Here is a 16,839-nt window from a genome sequence, read left to right on the forward strand (position 1 = left end):
ATTTGGTGTAATTCCATACAGAGTATTAGTTGAGGAGGAGAGAAAAGCATTTAAGAGAAGAACTGAAGGGGCGTAAGGGTTTGGCAATTACTGCGGCATGTGCAGAAAAGGAATACCTCAAATGAAAGGGAGGTTACTGATAAATCAGACTTAAGAACAATCATTTTCCATAGTGGTCATGGCACAAACAATTGCAGCACATTAGGCTCCAGAAAGATGAAGCAAATGGGAGCAGCGAAGGGCAAGTTGAATAATCGGGGCGATGCAGAATCTCTGTTAAAGAGATTAAGAGTTCAGTTTGTTTAGCCAAGCAAATTGATGGTCAGGAGGGGAGAAAGGAGTGCAGAATCTCCTAGGCGGGCGAGTGGAGGAAGGACCAGCTAGGAGGGTTACCCAGGGAAGAATGTTCTTTCTCTGCAATAATTTAATCAAACAGAAGTGTTACATTTGAGGACCTCCTTAGAAATGCAAACTCGTAGAGAAATGGGGCTAATCATTAGCAAGGGAAAAGAGCTGGAAAGAAACGACACAATTTGGCACAATATCTATATGTATATATTACCCTTGAGACCGAACGCTGGAGGAGTGAGGTTCTTGGGCAGGAAGGGCAAGATGCCTGCTTGGTTTTCAATAGAGTTTGATAATTACATTTAGAAGAAGACCAGATGAGGTGGTTATCTGTAACGCCGTTTAGACTTTTGAGACTTAGTTCTCTTTCATCAGTAGGTGCAAATTTCTACTTGGAAAAGGTCACATACAGGCATACACTGGCATTAGCCTTTCTTGTGATTAGCATATGCATGAGATTTAATATAAGGCAGCATCTGAAAAATCACAACTTCCTTCTTTTATAAATGTATGTAGGAATCTTAGTGAGAATAAAGAGAATACGTCTTTTATATCTCCATGAGGAAGCACCAGTTTCCCTGGTGCCAAGACAAGTTTATGTCCCAGTCCGTGCCTCTGCCTCATGTTAGTTGGAAAAAGGAATGCCTTTCTTACACTTTCAAAGATTCACTTCTCAAAAAAAGAAAAATCTTATACTGGTTAATGAAATTATCCCAGATTTACACTGATGTGTGACTGAAATTAAAATCACAGCCCTCACAGGTTTTTTTTTTTAGGGAAAAAGCACTTTTCATAATGAAACTCTGGAGAATTTAATGAGAAAATGGTACCTAAAAGTCTCATTCACGATGGCAAAAACCCTACAGCGACTACCAAGATTATCAAGATAAGAGTCTCACCTAATGTAACTGCAAGTAATCTGGCAGCAAAGCCTGATGAGTTAGCAAATCTCCATGACGGAATGCTGACAAACCGTGTAGGTAACAAACAGCTGGTGTTCAAAGAAAGCAAAGGGGATAATGTAAGTAGCAATACAGCAGGCACTTACAAAACAGTAGAGGCGATCCTTTTGTTTTCTGCTTTTAGCTCAGTGTTCCTGGGTTTGAACACAGACTGTCAAAGACTTTGTGTTTGGAAGAGTCTGTTTGTTGTGTTTGTGGAATAAACTTTTTTCCTATTGATACTAGGCCTTATCCCAAGAGAAGGGTAAAGAAAGGGAGCACAGTCATAGTCGGAAAGTAAAGATACGTGAGGGTGAAGAGAAGTACTGTATCACACACTGAATGTTCTCTCTAGTAGTGGCCACAATTGCGATATTTCACCAACAGAGTGGGGTTTTTTATTTCTTCTGAAGGATTTAATGCAATTCTGCAATGGTTCAGTGACTGAGGTAGGTGAATACAGAAATAAATGTAGCTTCCTGTGACTCATATGCAGTGATTAATAATCCTCATAACCTTGAATGAGCAACTGAAACCCCAAGAGAGAATAAACTCACTGAAAATTGAAAGTATAGAGGAAGGAAAGGAGGAGCATAAATGGAATGCTATCTTTTGTCATGTATAAGCACTAAAAGTCATGCAGAGCGAATATGGAGAAGAGAGTCTCTCCAAGCCAGAAAGGTGCTGGTACAGAACATGGAAGCAAGTAAGGAAGAAAGTTGCTTCATCTTTCAATGAAATGAGAGGTATGGCAGAAGTAAAGAAGGAACAGAAATTGCTGGCTGAGCAGAGTAAGTGCGTATTGGTGCAAGCATTCCCTCGTAGAGGTGGGAACCTTCTCCTTGAATGCAGGGAGTAAAGGTACAAGTCTAATGATCATCATAAGCTCTCCTCTGCAAACCCTTATCCTGTTGGAATTTTGATGCTTAAAAGTAGGATCTTGGAAAATACTGACAGTGTCTGTAAACTCATATAGCACAGAGTATTATGGTTTGTCAAAGGGTGCAATTCTTAGCTCCTTGATCACTTATTACTTTGAAGATCCCAGTGGAAATTGGTATATATAAATATAGCTGTGTTCCTGAAATTGTCTAGTATTTTTCTTTATGTTCACATTAATATTGACATGCAAATTCTCCACTAGTTTCTAGCTTTCAAGTGGTTACTTTAACTGCATTACCTGAGGTTTTTAAGTCTGTTTTTCATAATAGAACTGGTTTAAAGCTAATTGAATGGGCTTCTTAAAACCTTTCAGTATCTTTTGGGCTTTAACAATAGCACTGCTCTGTAATAGCTGGGAGATGAAAAGAATTCTGGTTAGCAAAATGTTAACGTCCACAGCAAGGATCCTGCTCTGTTTAAAAAAAGTAACAGAAATAAACTAATGAAATGGCCTGTTAAGAGTTGAATTAACACTGCATGCTTTATTTCCTTGTTATTTCTCTGCGGATAGAAAACGGCAGGGGAAAGGACACTGGCTTTCATTTGTTACAGCTTTCTAGAAATCCTTGTGACTCTGAAAAAGGAGAATTCACTTGCATGTAAATAAAGCTTACTGACTTGGGAAGCGGGATCATGATCAGTGTTTATTTTACTTAGTACTTTAATGCCATGCCCAACAGTGGGTTCCCGATGGTATGCTCAGGCATCTCGGTTATGACTGAGTCATGTCAAACAAAATACAGTCCTTTTACGCCAAAGTGCCTGAACTCCCTGATAACAAGGTAGCTCTGCATGCAGTAATTGCACATATGCACAAAGGCGGTAGGCTAAAATTGTGTCTGGGACTGCGTACTTGACGCTTTTGACTCTCGAGCACTGATTTTTATGTTTCCTCTTTTCCATAAAGGACGTTCCTGTAGGAAATACAAACTAAAAGCACGTGCGACTGTCAAGTGATTGTGATGAAAAGCCAGTCAGGCTGCCGAATCTGGCCTTTCAACATTTATTATTGCCAGGATGCTTTTAAACAGCACTTTAGCAGCAGTTGAAATTATTCCAATGTAGTGCTTTATTGTAGCCCATATTTATAAAATGAAGTCATAGATTTTATAGACTGTAGGATTAGATTTAAAAAACTTCTGTCTCTTTTGGAGGAAAGATCCTCTAAGCCAGGAGGATAATTTTTTATAATAACAATGGTAATATAAAACGACCCACTCTTCTTCAGTGAAGTGAACCTGAATTTCTTTATAGAGGCTTACTCTATTTGTGGACATCAGTTAAACCGAATCTTAGTTTGCTGCGTGTATTTCTCACACTGTTGCACCTTGAAACGTAAGAGCTTTGTGCTGCATTAGTTGAACTGTTTGATTCTTTCTCTCCCACCGTGAATTACAAACCTCCCTCTCTCTTCTGGGAGAGAACGGAAATGGGTATATTGAAATATATTGAAATAAAGAATCCAGCATTGTAAATAATGTGGCTTTGGGTTTTGTTTTAATATCCACTCAGATGTCTGCAGAAAACCATGGTGACCTTGTTGGTGGCAGACAAAGAATATTCTAGAGACGGCATGTCTAGATCACTTCATCCTAAAAGCAGGGCATATAGCATAACTAGTTCCCTAAGAGAGGATGGAAATGTGGGCAGTAAATAATAGTTTCTACTACTAGATGAACTTGGATAATTCTTGTGTAGACAGGACAGGAAAAACAAGATCCAAATGGAGAGGAACTCTTACGGTATTTCATGTGAGACAGAAGCTCGAGGAAGAAGCACGCTCACCGAGTCTCTTCCGTGTCCATCTTCTGCTCTGTGCCATAAAAAGAGAGGAGTAATACTGCACTTTAGTTCCATTGAACTAATCAACATTCCTGCAGGAGGGAGCTTATAGTGTGTGCTGCTTACGTGGGAAATTGCCAGCATGCATATACTTGATTAGCCAGCGTATTATGAATCAGGGTCATAGCTGGAGTACTTGCTTTGTTCCGAGATGCTCAGATCCCTCGAGTAGGCAGCTAATTGCAGGAAATCTTTTAAAGCAAATGTGTGATAGGAAGAAAGCAATGAATATTGTTTATTCAAAAGACAGGAGTGGTTCCTTTGAATCGGTTCTCTTGCATAATTATGTAATTAGGGCATGTTCTATTTTTAATTAAATCTCTTGCATATTCATGAAAATTCTCTGAACCTGCGGACCAATTGGCATGACTCTTACTTTTAAAATGTAGTTTGCATAGAGGAATGCCCTTCAATCTTTTTTTCCCTTTCATATTACTATACAAACACGTATTTAACATTATTATACATCATTAGCCTGTATTGCCTGTCAAAACTACAATATGATAAACCATTAATGCAAAATTGCCAGAGAAATGTTTTAAATGGAGATGAAGAACACAAGAAGCTCTGAAATACTAGTATCACAGCTGTTTTTTTGTTGGACAGCTCGACCTGTGTAAGACATCAATCAGTGACTGGTATCTAGAAAGTACACTTCAGTTCCCTCAGCTTTTCAAATCCAACAGTGACTCCGTATTTGCAGTCGGCAGACAATCCATGTTCCCCTAACTTTGTTTTGTTTCTTGTGGGCTCCTGTGACTCTTCCTGTTCTTCTGCCTCTTTGACAACAGCATTAGCTTTGATTCCTCTTCCGTCTTCCTGCTTCTTCTTAGGACTCTGGCTTTCTCACCTCACTCTTGTTCTCATGTCTGCCATTTTGTAGACTTGCTCAATGTTGCATGTGAGGGCAAACAGATATAAGCTCTGCTTTCCTTGTGTATTTTAGATGTTAGCATTTAGGTGAGGCTGCACCTTTTAATTTGCCACGATACCTCTGTATATTTCCATTAGCTGATGATTCGTACCCTGTATGTACTGCAGGAGTTACACAGGCAGTTGGGCTCGATGGTTGTTGTAGGTCCCTTCCAACTGAACTATTCCATATTATGTGGAGCTCAGAGGATAATGCACCATAATATTCTGCTCAGACATTAATAATTCTTTCATAAAGTTAGGCTGTCACTGTTCCCTGATGATTTCCAATGTACATTTTACTGCTTTGCTGTATTTAACTCTTTTTTTCATCCCAGACCTCAATTCCTTCCATCTTTCATTTCTGGGCTTAATTCCTACCTAGTGGAACGTAAAGCAACGGGAAGAAAATACTGTGACCGTTCCTTCTTCTCTAGCAAGAGTGGGAATGAAATTGGAAGCCGCAAAGAAATAATTCTTGGGACAAGTGCCACCGAGGTCCGATGGCAGCCTTACTTTTTATGTGTAAACCTGCGGAAGAGTAGGCATCTTTCACCGAGTTCAACGTGAAACAAAGACAAGGGCACTGAAATATATTAACAGCACATAATTAGCCCAAAGGGGGGACCCAGCTTTCACCACAGAATCTGTCCTTCAGCCTCCGTTCCCCCGCGTAACCGGCACCGTGAGATGGCCGCGCGCCGCAGAGCCCTTCGCGCGCGCCTGTCCCCGAGGTGTTCGACGGAGACGGGAGCATCAGCTTCGCAAGTCCCGCCGTCGCCCTGCTTTACAGAAGCAAAGCCTACGCCTCCTTGCAGGACACAGAACACCCACGACGAGAGGCACCCGCGGCCGGTGGCGGCCCGCCCGGGAGCAAAACCGCCGCCGTGCCACCGCTGGGTGCCCCGAGGAGATGCCGGGTTTCGCTGACCACGCTTCGGGCAGACGAGGCCTTAGCACGGCCCCCGCCCGTCTCCCCCGGCAGCCTCGGGGATGTCGGTGCGGGGCCTCGCACCCCACCCCCTGCAGGCCCTCACCAGCCGCCCTGCCCTCCCCTCCCCTCCCCTCCCTGCCGGGGCGGCGGCGGGCGGGTGCGGCGCTGAGCGCAGGCCGTTGCGCTCCCCGCCGCCTCCCCGGGGGAGCGATGACGTCATGCGGGGGGGCGGTGGGAAAGAAGGGCGCGCGGCGGCTTATGGGAGAAGATGGGGAGCCGCCATGTTGGGCGGGGCGGCGGGCGGGAGGGGAGCGCGGGGCGGGCGCAGGGGCGGTGGCAGCGGCAGCCGGGGCGGCGGTGGTGGGGGCGGCTGCCTGCAGCCGTCAGCGCCCGCTCCTCCGGGGCCGGGCCTGTCAGCGGCTCGGGGGGCACGACACTAAGAGCGCCGTGGTGCCGACCCGCTTCCTTCCTCCCCTCTCTCCCCCGCCGCCCCCCGAAACCCCCTTTTCCTTCCTCCCTTCCGCCCGCCCATCGCTGACATCCTCCTCCGGTCGCCTCCTCCCCGCCCCCCCGCCCCGGGCTGCGCGGCCCCCGCCGCCTCTGCCAGCGCTGCGCACATCGCCCGAGCCTGCAGCACCGAGCGGTGAGCGAGGGGCGCTGCCCGCGGCCGGGGGCGGCCCTGCCGGGCGGCGGCGGGGGTGGGGGGGCGTTAATTTTTCAGTTTCCCTTTTTATCTGCCGTTACGCAGACAACAAAGGGCTGCGCGGGGCGGCTGGTCCCTCGCGGCGCCGCTGACAGCCCCTTCGCTGGGCGGAGGGCCGGGGTGGGTTTTTTGTGGGGGCGGGGGTGAGGTGTTTTTTCGGTGTTCCGTGACAAGCCCTGTCAGCTGCGCCGCCGCTGGGCTGCGGGAAGCGGGGACCCCCCCCGGCGGGGATGGGCTCGGCTTTGTCCCCTTCCCCCCCCCCCGGCTCCCTCCGGGGCTGCGGCTGGGGCCGGGCGCCGCCCAGGGAGGGTCCCCGGGCAGAGCCGGGGGCGAGGGGGCTGCGGGGGCCCGATCCGATCCGCTCCGCTCCGCGGGCGTCCGGCGCTTGGCGTGCTCCGCTGCGGTGGTGTCTTCTGTTGCTCATTCGGAAACGGTGAAAGAAGAGGTGGGGACAGCTCTTCCTCGGGTTTGGTCAGTAGTGACCGGGTTCGTACGTTGTAGGTCACCTACCGTGCTGTGGTCGGAGGCGATTCGTGGGCTTAGGTCTTGGCCAGATGGCTGCGCTTACAAAATAAGAAAAGCGTTGATTAGGAGCGCGTTATTCTAGCAAAATCCCATGAATACACAACTGGCTTAATTGATAACTGCATCTTTAGGGCAGAGATTCGTTAGAAAGGCACTTTAATCTTACTCATTCTGGCTTCGTGTTTCTAGTATTCTTAGGTGACGAGGTGCCTGATTTGTAGATCTGCATAGCAGTTGTCTGTAATCACAAGAAGGAACTTCTTGACTCCTTATTGAATTCTGTTTTCTAAGCATATTGAAGCATGTTTTAATGACCAAAGCAGCATCACCTAGTGTAATGCTACCGCCTGGCTTTTTGAAGGCTACTAAATCAATGATGGTGCTCTTACTATCTTTTTTTTTTTTTGCCTGCTAATGATTTCCATTAGTGTCTATGATTAAAATGTAGCAGCAATACTCAAGTACTGTACATGGAATCAGAATACGGAATCGGAAAATAAAAACAGCTAGAAAAAAGTGAAAGTTTGTTTTTATAGTTTGCTTTGAACAGCAAAATGGTGAGCAAATGCCATTCGTGATATAAAATACTTTCACAGTTATACATAAAAATACATAAAACGAAGACTGTCAGAATGTAATTTTAGTGTTCTTGCAATTGGCAGAAGGTTTAGTAACAATTACTCTGGGAAGTAATTGTCTCTTTCACTTCCACTTTTGTATTTGCACTTCACTTAAATAGGAAACTTATGTCCAAAGGGTGTGCACTGGAAGCTAAAAAGGAACCTTCGAGATTTAGACAGCTTAGCATTCTAATTAAAAAAAAATAAAAACCAAAAAACCCCAAAAACCCCAAACAAAACTAAAACCAACAAAACTAAAACCAACACCTTTTTCAATGCACAACTGATTTCATGCTCTTTTGGAAAATAGCTTTATTTTAATTGATTATGAATTCCAAAGCTTCAGCGAAACATGATAGAGGATATTATAACCCTAGGATTATAGATACAATTGAAAGTAACACATTCAGCATTTACTGGCAGCAGAGAGAAAGCTGATCCATCTGGTGATTCTGAGCAGAAGACCTTGTATTTTGTAAGTCACTTGCACTATTATTTTTGTGAACACATGGTTTAAGAGAACCTTTTCATGAAATTACAACAGATCTGGAGAACTCTAGCAGTTCCATTTAGATAAGCATTTTATATAATGCAGAACCATGTGGGTAAACGCAAGGAATTTAAGTCGTCAGTTCCTGAAACTCTCACAATGATGCAGTATCACTTCTGCATCATGTTGCAGTTAAAAGTTTGGCAGCCTTTCTGTTTCCGAAGGATGATGATGGAACTGGACAATTCCAGTAATGAGAAATTCTAACTGCAGTTTGAGCTTAGGTTACCTTCACTTTCTAAACAAAGAAAACACACTATCATATGTAATTAAAAAAGAGAATAAAGTTACCCCCCCCAAATGTCTTGTGAAATAGCCTCGTTTACTGTTTCTCAAATTATTGTGATATGCTAACAGTGTCTTATTAACGGAAACTGATTTTTAAAATGGTCTGTGTTTGACAAAAAAGGAATTGCATATAAAATTGTGAATTAGGTTTGCAGGAGTCCAGAATATGATATTCTGAATGTTTTTGACATACAAGAATCAAAATAATACTGGACAGGCACCTAAGGCATAAAAGAGGAATTTGCTGCTTCCTCTGTTTATGAAGAACTTACCACGATAATGTCAGAAAACCCTCGCTTGTGTGCTACTCTTACACAGTATATCTATGTATGTGTTTATATGTGTATCTGTCTGTGTACACATACATACCTACATATGTGTCTTATTTAATTGGGAGTTTGGGGAAATACTGTAGCCTCGTGTTCAGTTCTGAGTCCATTTAATACAGCTTCTGTTTCTCTTGAGACACGTGGGCTTGTGCAGTTACTCTTTCATCTCTTCCTCTGTTTGGCTTCTCTGGCAGACATGCAGTTGGATTTATTCTGGGATTAATAGCATCTCTTCCAATGCATAGCTCATGATTATTTTAAAACTTAATTCAGTGTACAAGTACTTGTTAAAATAATGTTTTTTATAAGAGGAGTGGAAACTAAGGAGATTTGGGTAAATTCATAAATAAGCAAAATATACTTATGTATTTAATGTTGAAGAGCACAACAGCAGGAAGTGATGGGGACAGGCATGCTAGCTGTACGTAAATAAACATCTCTTGTAGCCTGTCTGCCTCCAGGGTGTTGTTCAGAATGACACAACTACCATAAAAATGGACCGATTCCATCATCATTACCATAAAGTGGCTAGTCACAGGCTTTCCTCTTAATTCAGCCTGCATATAATACTTTGTGTTTCCAATGTATTTTTTATGTTTTATACGAACATCGTATTTACCTTGACCAAAGTTTAAGAAAACGTTTCTTTTCAACGTTAACTCTCATTTTCCTTAAAACAAAAGCATGACACGTGTAATAGATACTTCGTGGTAACCGAGTACCACTCAAAGACAGATTGTTCATTCTAAAAACAACCTTCTTTGACTTCAAAATAGAACTGATTATAATAGTTATATCCTGAGCACAGTCAGCTTCAGGTATTTTTGAAGTATTAAGGTTTTCCCAGTAATTTCTTTAGTGAAACATTTTCCTTTCTGAAAGCAGGCTGTAGAAATAAGCATGGTTCCTTTGAAAAATTACTTAATCAATAAATGCCTGACCAGAAAAAGGTGCACTTATGCTGGCTTAGATTTGCTGAGATGCTTTTGTTGCCTTCATTTTACGGGATTTAAATTGGGCACTTGGTTAGGGGGTCAGAGCCAGAATTACAGATGCTTTCAGTGATGGAGGAATTACTTCCATAGGGTTTTGTGTGATGTACTTTGCAGGCATCAGGCATAAGATGACGCTTTACTTTTTTTTTGGGGGTGGTGGTGGTGGTGCTAGACAATTAATATATTTAATAATGACAGGCCATAGTGAATAGGCAAGCATGACGACTGCGGATGTATGCTTCCAGTACCCATGATATATTTGGGAATATGAACAAAGGAGTTGCTCTCAGAGGACGAACACTAAAGCACAGTTAACACTAGATATGCTAATTTCTTATAATGTATAAAGAAAATTAATCTCTGATAGTTGACAGTCTCTTCAGATTCAGTCAGCTAAGAAAACAGATGCAAGTAATAGTATCTGTGTGTTGATTTGATGACTGTGGTTTTTTGAATCCAGTTTATCTCCCATGGACCCTGCTATTTAACTCTTTCTAGTGCAATCAGAAACAGTCATTACTCTGGAAGGTGTGTTTTGACATGCATGTAGAATTAAATTGAATTTATTTTGTCAAATAATTATTATTGGTTATCTTTCTTGCTCAGAATTAGGAAGCATGGGATCATGTCATCTTTTATTCCAAATACGCTTTCCTTCTGTTGTCTGTGTAAACGTACCGATTTTTACATGGTTTCTCAATATCAAGTCTTGCTTACAGGTAAAAGCAGTAAAATATCTTTTGCGGGTAGACTTAAAAGTGAGCAGTTTTCCTATTTTGGTTCTTTTGTACGTATCTGCCATAAAACCCATTCATCGTATTAAGATTGTGTTTCTGGGATTATGTCAGATCTATAGGTGATTTTATTAAATTTTAAAGTGAATAGAGCAAAGGATGTAACCAGTCTAGTCAGTGGTACTGGCTTCCTCACATATCGGTAGGGTTGGCGTCGTGGCTAATTATACTCTACTTACTATGTGATGTACTCCAGCAAAGCATTTAAAAAGTTAACCTTGCACTAATTAACATTCAGAAGGTCAAGAAATGTCTGACACAAAGCTGAACTTTTGGGTACTACCTAAAAAGTTGTATCTAAAAATAAGTCTTTTTCAAGGACAATACTTACACTTTTCGGAATTATCAGGTAACTGTATATCTTAATTCTTAGTAATTTGCATTACATACAAACACTGGTGTTACATTCATAAACTGTTTCTTAAATCCTGTGCTGCTATCCCTTTTGGCAGCATATTACTGCTAATATTTTATAGTGTTCTAATATCGTGCTTTATCTGGACACAGCACAAGTAGTTAAAAGTTAACAAAAATTAAGGTTACTTGCAACGTGCTATTATTTGTGTGTGTGCGCGCCATTCCACAGTGTAGAGGGTGGTGGTTTTAAACTTTTTAAAGGATTGCAGTAGCTGCATTCCTGCAATATATGTTGAGTTTGCTCCTTCCAGCTGACAGCAGTTGAATGATTTGCAAAGCACGTCATCCAGATTTACAGACGAGCAGAGGAGGAGAGTTGTGTCTTGGGGGTGGTTCTGCTTTGCTTTTTTTTTTTTTTTTCCCCTGAACAGAATATTGTGTTTAAGTGCTTTTATGGATGTTCCTTTATCAAACAACGTCAGGCTGAATAGTGTAGGAAAGTCACAGTTGTATCTGTCTCTTCCAGTTTGAGCAGCTGCCACTTCCGAGAGACTGCTGTTACTCCCTCGTCCCTCTTTGCCACGAGTGGATTTTGCTGTACCCTCACCTTTAACATTTCATCTGTTCATGAGCTTAAACTGGATCTTCCTCCCTGCCCCCCCCCCAATCATATTTAGTGTGTGTTTAGAGGGAGAAGAGTTGGTTAAAAAAGTGGCCCCCCCCCCCCCCCCCCCCCGCCTCAGAGTAGAGAGTGGCTGTATGTAGTCAGATTAATGCAATTAGTGGGGTGGTAATCTGTGAGGATATAGGGGAGCTTACAGGTTTGAGATAGGAGAACAGCAACCTCCTAAAATGTTTCTGCTGGCAGTACAGTAATATATAATCAATGTCTAAGGATATAGTTGAACTTTTCTTCAGTCTCAGTGCTGGTTTATGTAGTTCCACGCCTGCCGCACGTTCCATGTCCTCATTCTGTTAACGCCACTTGCTGCATGGCAGCGTGGGGAAATAGGTATGTTTTGACTGTGTTTGTATCCTGGACCTTTCCCTTTTCTGTCCCCTCACCTCTGACTGAAAAATAATCCAGTAAAAGGCGTATATCTTTGGTTTGATTTATTATGGGCAGGAGTGCTTGTGCTGGCGTGATGGAGGATGTGGACGAAATCCATGGCTGCATGAGGACCGTTACAGGTTATTACCTCTAACCATGGCCGTAGTGAGTGAATGCTCATGGTCTTGTGTTTGCAGGGAGCCAGACCAGATGATTCGATTGCCATTTCTGTCTCTAAATTCCTCTGTACATAGAAGGCAATAATGTGTGGAAGATATAAGAATGCACTGTTGTTTATATTTACCATTTCCCTGGATGTAGCCTTGTTGCCTTCAGTATAATGAATATTACTGTATTGAAATTGAGGGGTGCAGGAGTCATGGTGGCGTTTGGCATTATGCCAGCACACATGATCGTGATCTAGAGCTCTTACTAGAGGTAAGAATGAATTAATCCTCAGGAAGACATGTTAATTTGGGGGAGTGCTATATATTGGGAAGGTTTTGTGTGCGAACCTGATGACTCTGCCTACCATAAGGCAGAATTACGTTTAACAGAGAGGATGTGATAAAACCACTCCGTACGGTTCTGGTCTGGGAGCATTCTGGAACGCAGAATACTGGTGCTTGGTGGGCGTTCCTGGGTGCTTAACAAATTGTGCAGAGATGACAGGTGATGTTTTGTTATGGTACTGATAGATGTCTTAGCCAGATGTCCTCATTTTTCAAAGATTTGTTGTCCATCCTATATCTTTTGAAAAGGCAAGAGGCAGTACAGGGTGACTTTGACTCAGTGTCCCAGTAATTTGCTGTTACTTAATTATATCTCCTTTCTATTGTTCAGAAAAGAGATAAAGGCAGATTAATGATTCAGTTACTCTGCTTTTACGTTTTTCTTATTCAGTTAGTATCAATTTCTCTCACAGTACTTTTAAGTTAAAATTATATGCTGCATGTTGGTTTTACAGGACACAAAGTATTGCTGTTAGAATACATCATTTAACTTAGAAAAAATTTCTAAGTTTGCAGTTTGTACAGAATGCAGGTAGAGAGCAAAGATGCACAGCATATTTTTGAAAGCAGCAGTCAGTGGAGTTTGAATTACAGTGTCTGTACTTTGTGTGGCCATTGAATCTTGATCCCCACCCAGTTGTTGAGTTAACAAATGGCCTGGAAATGTGCTTGCTGAAATGGCCTGGAAATGTGCTTGCTGACTCTTTCCCCCCCCTCTTTTTTTTCCTCTTTTCCTTTTCTTCTCTCGGCTTGTAGTCTGACTGCACATGGAGCAATACTTGCAAGTGCATGATACGTTGCTTTTAATGGCACAGTTGTTTTAGGAAGTGACTGTTCTGCCATCCTCAGTAGGGGGATGCTTTCAAAACAGATTTATCCAAGCGGGATGGTTTAAAATATAATATTAAAAATGTAACTCTTTACTTCTTTTGTGTCTGTTTTCCTGTTAATGTGTGCTCTGGTTCTGTGTCAGTCCACCAGAAGAGCGGTGTACTGCAGCAGGATGGTGGGAACTGTCACGGTAGTGGCGTTACCGCAGCCAGTATTTCAGGAGTCCCAAAGGAGCACCCAGTGCCCCAGCACTAGCGAAGACAAATCATGAATGTGAAAGATCACTGGAGAGGGGGCTAAAACTATGGTTTGATCCTCAGGCGTGAGTGCACAGAATGTTAGGGTGCCTTTGTCGAATGCTGGGTTAGGGGCTGCTGTATTGCTCTGTACCTCCTGGCCCAGTAGAGTTCAGACCATCTGAGTAAGCCCTGCAGATTATGGAGTGCTTAACAAGGAAATTATTTCCAACCTTAAAGCAAAATAAGCTCTCTGCTGTAGTAGGTAAGCAACAGCGGATGATACGAGGTTGTTTTTCTAGATGATAGCATCATTTGTTATGCTTTCTATGAAATGAAATTTATAAGGTGTAAAAAAGTATTAGTCTGTTTGCTAATTGGTGATTGCCATCAAAAGTATCAATTTTGATGTAATATTTAATGGGGTAGAATTAATTCCTTCTCAATATTAAGGACAATGCCTGAACAACTTAATTGTGCAATTCTCTCTGTAGTCATTTTGGAAGAATTAGGTTAGTGTTTTTGTATTTTATTTTTTTTAATGGAAGGATAAGCAGGGGGAGGCTGTTTTCCCTGAAGGTTGAAGGGAGACTGCACAGTTTGTGCATCTTAATGTAAACTATGAGATAGCTTCAAAACCAGATTTAAGGATTTGTTAAACCTAAAGGCTAGTGTGTGCTGAAGCAGTGTTAGTGGGTGTTCCTTTTATGTCTGCAGAAGAACTTGCCGGTTTTCTCATTTTGGTTCAAATAACCCTTCTCTTCAATGTCCTCAAGCATGTAAGAGCAACATAAATCTGTACTCATAGTAAATTGTCAGCAAAGCTTCCCGCATAGATCCAATAATATGAGGCAAGATGTGGCCTTCTCTGCCCTTCCTGCATGTGTTTTTTTTAATGGTTATAGGTATGCCATAAAAAGTAGATTTGGTTGAGATTATAGGTCTGATGTTAGTAAGTGGAAGCTGATGGGGTTTTTAATGTATTATGGAAGTCTGATTTGATGGGAACATTCCTGTGCTTTTACCAAAGTGCTATTTAGAGTTAAGATAAATAGATAACATAAATGGATGCTTACTTTGATTAGTCAATAAAGCAGTTCTTGTCCAAAAATAACAGGGCAAAATGAAAGAGCTAGAGTCAAACTGAAAAAATGTTTTATCTATGCTATTGAGAGCTTAAAATTGCAAGACAAGTAACTTTGAAAACATTTTGATGTTACTTTACCTCTCCATTCCAGTCTCAGAGGCACTCTCACTGGCTAGAATCAGTCTGTTAAAAATGTCTTATCGAGACTCAAGATTCACTGAAGACGTGGTTGCACAAGTTGGCAAATTCATGAAGAGCCAAGTACCATTTCCAGACAGAAGTAAATGTAGATTCTTGGAATACTGAGGGTAAAAACTGTGGAATTTGATAATGATGATGGATTTGTAACTCAAGCTGTCTTGACAGTGTTTCTTTAAAAATACAGTCAAAATTCCCTTTCAATCCACTTAAAGTAGGTAATTTCTGAAGCATGCCTTCGTAGCTACAAAATACTAAACTACAATACAGTTTTTTTTAAGAATTAGCCTTGATTTTTTCCCTGATGTCTCTGTGATTCTTGTGACAAGCATTTTTAATAGCTAAGGGTAAATATAACGACCTTTTAAATGATTCAACTTCTGCCTTCTGATGCATTTCGGTATGTTTATTCTGTCTTTATGTACTACTCTTAATAAAGTCGTGAGGATTTTGTTAAAATGATCCAGTGAGGTGGGCTCTGTGGTCATAAGCACAAGGCAAATCCTGTGTGGCCCAGACGGGTATGTTGTGTCAGCGTTCTAGTGAACAGGCAAAATGCTCTGCTTTCTTGAGGTCCATTGGTGGCTGCTCGGCAGTGTTTATTAGTGCTCACAAGAAACTAAGGAAGTGCCAGCTTTGAAGAAGATCAACAGACACTGTTTGCTGTTGACACAGCATTAGTACAAAAAGAGACAACTCCCTTGCTCCAAGGGGTAGGAGGCTTTGTGATTTGCATTCTGTCTTCACAAATTGCACGGACATGACTAAAATTAACAAGTTGACATTAGAGCTCTTCGCCCAAGAGTGGAAGAGGTTTGTGTTCAGTTTTATTATTCTGGAAAAGAATGGAGTTTTGATCTTGCCACAGGTCTGAGGATATTGTTTCAGATTGAAAGTAAGGAAGGTGTGTACCACCAACCTGTAACAGATGATAGTAACCTTGATTAACAGAGTTAATAAGCATGTACCTTCTTGAAAGTATGGCTTTTGGTGTAGTTCCTCTAGATTCCTGACTGGGTCTACTAAACTGCTTTAGACACACGCCCGTGAGATTTTTCTTGCACTTGCTTCAGCTTTGAGAAAGAGTAATCTCTGATGTGATAAGAAATGCATAGAAGGATCTCATTTCCATCCAGTTTCATTTGAAACCTGAAATGTTAGAAGGACTTGGGAATGTAAACAGAGAATAAATTTTTCTCTTACATGCTTATGATACATGCAGACTGACTGTAGGATCCAAACAGATGCCACTTTTCAGAGGAAGAATAATCCACTGTGATTTTAGGATATGTCACTATTCTGTGTTTTAAATGCGATCTATTTTTAGTATTTCAGAAAGGTAAGATGTAGTGGGTGAGATATGCTGGAAAGAGGATGCTTTCCCTTGATTCCTTTTACACAAGTAATGGGGGTAGGCATAGTAATGTGTAGGGGGGTAGCCATATCATCTGAGGGTCTCTGTATGCTGCAGTATGTGAGCAGGAGGAGCAGGGTGGGATTTGGCCACGGTCTGCAGCATTATAGAATTCCAGATATGGTTGAATCTAAAAGAGATTTTGGAAGTAGATAGATTGGTAGGTCATCTGGATTGTCTGCAGTTAAAAGGATACAGATTTCACTGTATCATGGTAATTGGAACGCTAGCTAGTAGCTAGTGTTTACTCAGTGGAGTAGCATCAAGGGATTGATAACCTTTTCTTTAAGAGGAAGAATAATCTGTGTAGTTACAGTATGCTTCTATGCCACTGAATACTTTTATATTGTATAAGGATTTTGTTACTGAATTAACTGTTGCAGCAGGAAGTCATCATTTTAATGGAAGTAGTTTACTTGCTACAAAAGAA

At 41.8% G+C, this 16,839-nt stretch overlaps 1 protein-coding gene across 8 annotated transcripts in view; it reads left to right on the forward strand.

The window, feature by feature from the left end:
• The window catches only part of KLC1 (kinesin light chain 1), a 68,287-nt gene that overhangs the window by 14,148 nt on the left and 37,300 nt on the right, over positions 1-16,839 (forward strand). Inside the window, exon 1 of one of the 8 annotated variants that reach the window (XM_087747836.1) lies at positions 6,220-6,562. The exons of 2 other annotated variants lie outside the window; for them this stretch is intronic. The gene's annotated coding sequence lies outside the window, so the exon portion shown is untranslated. Of the gene's footprint in view, positions 1-6,219; positions 6,563-6,808; positions 7,068-16,839 lie in introns of those variants that run through there. 5 more of the 8 variants (XM_087747832.1, XM_087747837.1, XM_087747838.1 and 2 more) reach the window with 5 other exon arrangements.

The sequence above is a fragment of the Nipponia nippon genome, unplaced genomic scaffold (genome assembly GCF_047370975.1).
Source record: "Nipponia nippon isolate SJK-2023a ecotype South Korea unplaced genomic scaffold, ASM4737097v1 scaffold_11, whole genome shotgun sequence".
Classification (NCBI taxonomy): Eukaryota; Metazoa; Chordata; class Aves; order Pelecaniformes; family Threskiornithidae; genus Nipponia; species Nipponia nippon.